The sequence below is a fragment of the Mustela putorius genome, unplaced genomic scaffold (assembly GCF_011764305.1).
Source record: "Mustela putorius furo isolate JIRA1106 unplaced genomic scaffold, ASM1176430v1.1 tig00003899_pilon_pilon_pilon, whole genome shotgun sequence".
In the NCBI taxonomy this organism is placed as follows: Eukaryota; Metazoa; Chordata; class Mammalia; order Carnivora; family Mustelidae; genus Mustela; species Mustela putorius.
Genome location: NW_025422048.1, coordinates 4556347 through 4563289, shown reverse-complemented (window position 1 = coordinate 4563289; position 6943 = coordinate 4556347).

Here is a 6943-nt window from a genome sequence, read left to right as displayed (position 1 = left end):
GATGAAATCTCACCATCTGTAATGATGTGGATGGAACTAAAGAGTATTATATGAAGCGAAATAAGTAAATCAGAGAAAGACAATTATCATATGATTTCACTCATATGTAGAATATAAGAAACTAAACATATGATCATAGGGGAGGAGAGGGAAAAATAAGACAAATCAGAGAGGGAGACAAACTATAAGAGACTCTTAACTATAGGCAACAAACCGAGGGTTGCTGGAGGGGAGGTGGGAAGGGATGGGGTAACTGGGTGATGGGCATTAAGGACGGCATGTGATGTAATCAGCACTGGGCATTATAAGGATGACATGTGATGTAATGAGCATTGGGTGTTCAGAATCCCTGAATTCTACCTCTGAAACTAATAATACACTATATATTAATCACTTGAATTTACATAAAATTAAAAAATAAAGTGTATATGGAATCTCAAAGGACCAGAATAGGCTAAACAATCTTGAAAAAGAACAAATTTGGGGGACTCACATTTCCTAATTTCAAATCTTTCTACAAAGCTATAGTAACAAAATGACATGGTATTGGTATGAAGATAGAAATGCAGAACAGTGGAATAAAATGGGGATCCCAGAAATAAACTCTTTCATTTAAGGTCAAATTATTTTGGACAAGGGTATCAAGAATATGCAATGGGTAAGGACAGTCTTTCCAACAGATGATGCTGGAGAAACTGGATATCCACATGCAAAAAAGTGAAGTTGGACATTTGCCTTACACCATATGCAAAAATTAACTCAAAATGGATCAAAGACCTTATCTTAATAGCTAAAAGTATAAAACTCTCAGAAGAAAACATAAAAAGGATTCATGGCATTGGATCTGGCAATAATTTCACGGATATGACAAAAACACAGGCAATAAAAGAAAAAATAGATAAATTGGACTTCATCAAAAGTAAAAACTTCTGTGCATCAATAGATACAATCAAGACAGATACCATATGATGCAGCAATCCCACTTCTAGATATATATCCAAAGGAAATGAAAACAGATTATTGAAAAGTTACTTGCACTCCCATGTTTATTACAGCATTATTCACAATAGCCAACACATAGAAACAACCTAAGTGTCCATCAATGGATGAATGAATAAATAAAATGTGGAATATATACACAATGGAATATTATTTGGTAATGAGAAAGTAGGGAATCCTGCCATTTGTAGTAACTTAGATGGAGCTTGAGGGCATTATGCTAAGTGAAATAAGCCATACAGAAAAATACTGTATGATGCCACATATGTGGAATCCAAAAAGGACAAACTTAGAGAAACAGAGATCAGAGTACATTAATGTAAAGCATGGTGATTATAGCTAATAATACTGTGTCATATCCTTGAGTGTTGCTGAGAGTAGATCTTAAATGTTCTGTCCACAAAATAGAAATGATAACTATGTGATGAGAGGTGGCAGCTAATACTATGGTGGTAATCATTTTGCAGTTTATAGATACATCAAGTAAACATGTTGTACACCTTAAACTTACAGATGTTAAGTGTCAATTATATCTCAATAGAGCTGGGAAGAATATTTTAAAAGATAAGGTACAACTTGGAGAATGGGCAAAAATGTAAAAAAAATCATATATCTGATAATAGTCTATTATTCACAATTGATAAAGAACTCTTTCAGCTCAACACACACACACACACACAAACCAATTTAAAAATGGGCAAAAAGGGGCACCTGGGTGGCTCAGTGGGTTAAGCCACTGCCTTCGGCTCAGGTCATGATCTCAGGGTCCTGGGATCAAGCCCCACATCGGGCTCTCTGCTCAGCAGGGAGCCTGCTTCCTCCTCTCTCTCTGCCGGCCTCTCTGCCTATTTGCGATCTCTCTCTGTCAAATAAATAAATAAAATCTTTTAAAAAAATGGGCAGAAAGTCTTGAATAGACATTTTTTACAATATCTGATACACAAAGGACTAAAAAGCATACGAAAAGATACTCAACATCATTAGTCATTAGGGAAAAGCAAATCGAAACCAAAATAGGATACTACTTCATACCTGCTAGGATGGCGATAATAACAATAACAACAACAACAATAATCTGAAATAACAAGTTTTGTGAGGATGTGAATAGATGGAAACCCTCATACCTTGATGGCAGGAATGAAAAATGATGCAGCTGTTATGAAAAATGTTTGCCAGTGGTAAAGGTTGTCAATTTGTCAAAAAGTTAAACATAGACTTACTATATGACTTATTAATTCCACTCCTATATATATGCTCAAAATAATTGAAAACAGGTATTCAAATACTTGTTCATCAAAGCACAATTCACAATAGAAAAAGGTAGAAACAACCCAAATGTCCATCAGTTTGTGAATGAATAAGCAAAATATATAGGCTTATAAAGAAATATTCAGCTACAAAAAATGATGAAGTTCTGATACATGTTACAGTGTGGATGAACTTTGGAAACTTTGCTGAGTAGAAGAAGCCAGACATAAAGATAACATATTGCAAATTCCATTTATATGAGATCTACAGAATAGGCAAATTCATAGAGAAAGCAGATTAGTGGTTGACAGGGGTCAGGGTAGGAGGGAATGGGGAGTGTGACTACTTAATGGATATGAGGTTTGCTTTTGGGGTGATGAAAATATTTTGGAATCGGATAGAGGTGATAGTCATACAACACTGCAAATGTACTAAATAGCACTGAATTGGACACTATAAAATGAATTTATATTATGAGAATTTTACCTCAAGTAAAATAAATATGAATGAAAAGTAAATAAATACTATAAAAAATAAAGCACGAATCTGCTCAAAACCAAGTAATGCTTTCCCCTTCTCTCAATTGTCCTTTGCCCTCAACATAAAGTCAAGTTCCTCAGCCTAACATGCTGGGTGAGAGATCTAGCTTCTGCCTCTGTGCCTACCTCATCTGCCATGCACCATACTGTAGCCTTTCTTTTTCTTTCATTACATGTAATGAATTCTTTTCTCTGACATCGAGCAACCTGGCCCTCATTATCTCAAATATGTTCACTATTCATTCCCACCTAGTAAACATATAACCAATTACAGAATTGCTAACTCATAGTCCTGTGAGAACCAGATATACTAATTGGGGTACGGAACTTGTGTACCCTTCAGTGTGGTTTTGCAATTCCTAGAAAACATAGACACAGTAACAGATGAGTCTAACCACATAATATGGAGATTGGCATTTACACTGGACCTTCTGTTAACTGAGTAGCAGATGAATTTAAGGGGTGAGGAACTAGATCCCAGGGCACTGGGTGAGAGGATGAGCAGTGACAAGGGTCTAATTCAGGCTGTTGGTCATAGGCAAGGGAAACATGGACAGTTGCACACAGGCTTGTAGTACAAACTCACTTGGGGGCCAGTGAAGATTTTCAAGCATGGTTGAGTCTTGACTAGCCAGCCATTCCAAGACACTGTTCCTGCTGCAGGGCAGAGGTCAGGGAATAGCTTGAGGCAAAGAGACTTACCAGTAGAAAAAGAACATATCGTATCTGTCCAGAAGTGAGATGCTGAGAGCACGACTAAGATAAGGACTGGGAGTGGAGAGAAGAGCGATACAGAATGCATCATAAGCCTTTACTGCCTTCCTCAGAGAGGACACTTTCCAACAGTGACTTGCTGCCCACAAACTTCACTTTCTCTTCACCTCTGGAGCCACGTAAACTGATTGGAGACTAGATTTTTGCTTGAACTTCATCCTTCCTTGCCAGTGAGACCTCTCCTTTAGTTGGGTAAACCTAAAAGCAGTTTTGGTCTCATTCACCCATATGGCACTCCTAGATTTCAGCAAGAAGGAGTTCACAGTTGTGAGCAAAATTTTAAAACATCCCTAAAGAGTTACTGTGTCTTCTATCTCCAATACAGCATCTCAGATGACACACTGGAAACTGGTCTGCAAGTTATAATCCTTATCAGGTTGTTTACATTTTTTAAACTGGAATATTTAAATTGGAAAACTTTTTCTGCTTTCAAAATCCCTTGCCATCCCTGAATAAACAGCAGGAAACATGGAACCAGAGTACTCTTACTGGTGATAATTGCTTTTTGGGTTCAAAGCTTTATTACTCAGAAAGTGTCACCTTTCTCACACATGCACCCAGAGATGAATGTGAATACATCTCCCAGTTTCCACAGTTACCATCAAATAGTCAAATTTAATAAGGCCTGTGTGATAAGGCAAGACATAACACAGCAGAACACACAGGTGAAAGCTGACAGCATCTCTACAGCACTCTGCTCTCCTAGAGTCATATTATAAATTCTGCACTTGTCTACAGCCCTCAAGTGTAATGTGTCTTGTATATTTTCAGCAATTAAACTCTCTTTGAAATGAGCTTGAAACACACTTGATTCATCCTTTACAAAGTGAGGAATTATTCTTGGTTTCAATTGTATGAATGAAGCTCTTCAGGGGTCCACCAGGAGCCAGAATCTTCCCCAAAGAGATGGCCTGTTATGTTCCAACATCTGTAAAGAGACTAAAAAGAGACATTCATTCTCGATGTGGATGAGTCCTTTATTGTAGGTTACATTGTCCCAACCCTGGGATTCTAAGGCCATTTATCTAGCTAGAGGGTTGAATCCAAAGCCCAAGTTCACAGAAATCAGGAAAAGGACTACCCTCATCCCCATTCCCTTCACTGACAGGACTATGGGTTCTTCTCACTCTTCTTCCAAAAAAACTCTTTTGCCAACCACTGACAACTGTGGGAAGTCCACCCAGAGCAAGCTCTCTACAGTGAAATTGTGAGGAAATTGTCTTACTTCTTTGAGAACTTGGGAAACTATCTAAAATGGGAACTATCATGTTTCCCACCAACTGTTTGCAGTTGCTGTTAAGATGAGTAAAACACCAATGCCCACAGAAGCTGTGCTAAATCGAGAGTGTCTGTAATCTCGAGCTCCCATTGCTTTCTTTAGGGGTCCATGGAATTGTCTTTAAATGTGAGAAAAGGACTATTGTTCCCAAAATGTTTACACCTTCACATATCCACCCCTGTGGATAGTCAAGAATGTCTTGAGTACATGAACTCAAGAGCAAAGTAGCAAGAGATACAGGACTCATGGTTGCTGCAGTGTAGTTGGATTTTGAAACTCTATGGCACTGTAAATGTCTGTAAAAAAATATTGTAGGGAGCTTGAACATCTGATTGGATTCTGGAAACAATGGAGGCATCTTCTATTTCAAAAACAAAACAAGTGATAACTATTCTTGTGCTCCTTTTCAGCTTTGGTTGTCAACTGCACCCACAGGCTGCCAGACACATCCCACATTCAGCCAGCCAGCCACAGACATGTGAAGACGGTTCCTGCCATCTCCTGCTGGGTTCAGTGAGAATTTCATGGTGTGAATACTCTCTTCACTTACCCAGGAAAGTGCTCTCTTGGGGAATGCTTCGTTCTTCCCTTTCTGCATGTCTCTTCCATAGGACAGTTTCATTAGTGTTACTGAAACTAAATATAATAGATGGTTGTGAAAAATAGCTACTGAAAAGCATGGGAGTAAATCTTCATGAAGATACGTTAGGCATATATAATTTCTTAGATATGACATAGTCTTAGTCTGTTTGGGCTGCCATAACAAAACACTATAGACTGGGTGGTTTAAACAATAGAAATTTATTTCTCCCAGTTCTGTGTAGTGGTAGTCCTGAAGCAAGTTCTGGCAGGGTTCAATTTCTGGTAAGAATCTTTTCTTGGTTTGTAGCTGGGCACTTTCTGCATCCTCATATGACCTTTCCTTTATGCTCACATGCAAAAAGACAATATAAGTGCACTAATCTCATCATGAGAATCCCACCATCATAAAATCATCTAACTCTATCTCTCAAAAGCCTATCTCCTAAATACCATCACATGGGAGGTAGGGCTTTAATGTGAATTTGGGTAGGGACACATTCAGTCCATAGCAGACATCAATACACAAATGACAAAAAAAATAGATAAGTTGGATTTCATTAAAATTAAAAATGCTCGTGCTTCAAAGGACAGCATTAAAAAAAGAAGACTACTCACAGATTAAGAGAAAATAATTGTTAATTATATATATGATAAATGTGTAGTATCCAGAATATATAAAGAATTATTACAACTCAACAAAGAAAAGAAAAATCAATTTTAAACAAGCATGGGGAGTGGCAGGCAGAGGAAGAAACAGGTTCCCTGCTGAGCAAGGAACCTGCAGTGGGGCTTGATCCCAAGACTCTGGGATCAGAATCTGAGCTGAAGGCAGATGTTTAACCAACTGAGCCGCCCAGGTGTCCCCATTAAAAAATCAACCAATTTTAAAAGGAGCAAAAGATTTGAATAGACATTCCTCCAAATAAGATATGTAAATAACCAATAAGCACATGAAGAGATGCTCAACAGGATCATTAGGGAAATACAAGTCAAAACCACAATGAGTAAATACTTCAGCCTTGCTGGTTAAAATAAAAAGATAGAAAATAGCAACTGTTGGAGATGATATGGAGAAACTGAAATCTTCATAAATTGCTAGTGGGAATGTAAAATGGTGCAGTCACTGTGCAAACCAGTTAGCTGTTCCACAAAATGTTAACCATAGAGTGTAACCATATGACCCACTGATATTACTCCCAAGTATATATCTAAAAGAAATGAAAACATATGTCCACACAAAAACCTATACACAAATGTTCATAGCACCATTCGTGCTAAAATTGGGAAACAATCCAAATGTCCATCAATTGATGAATGCATTAAAATATGGTCTATCCATATAATGTAATATTATTTGCCAGTACAAATAGATGAAATGCTGATATATGGTACACCTTGGATGAACTTTGAATACTGCATGATTAGTCAGAGAAACCAGACAGAAATAACCACATATTTTACTACTGTGTTCATATGAAATATCCAGAATAGGCAAATCAATAGAGACAAATAGATTAATGTT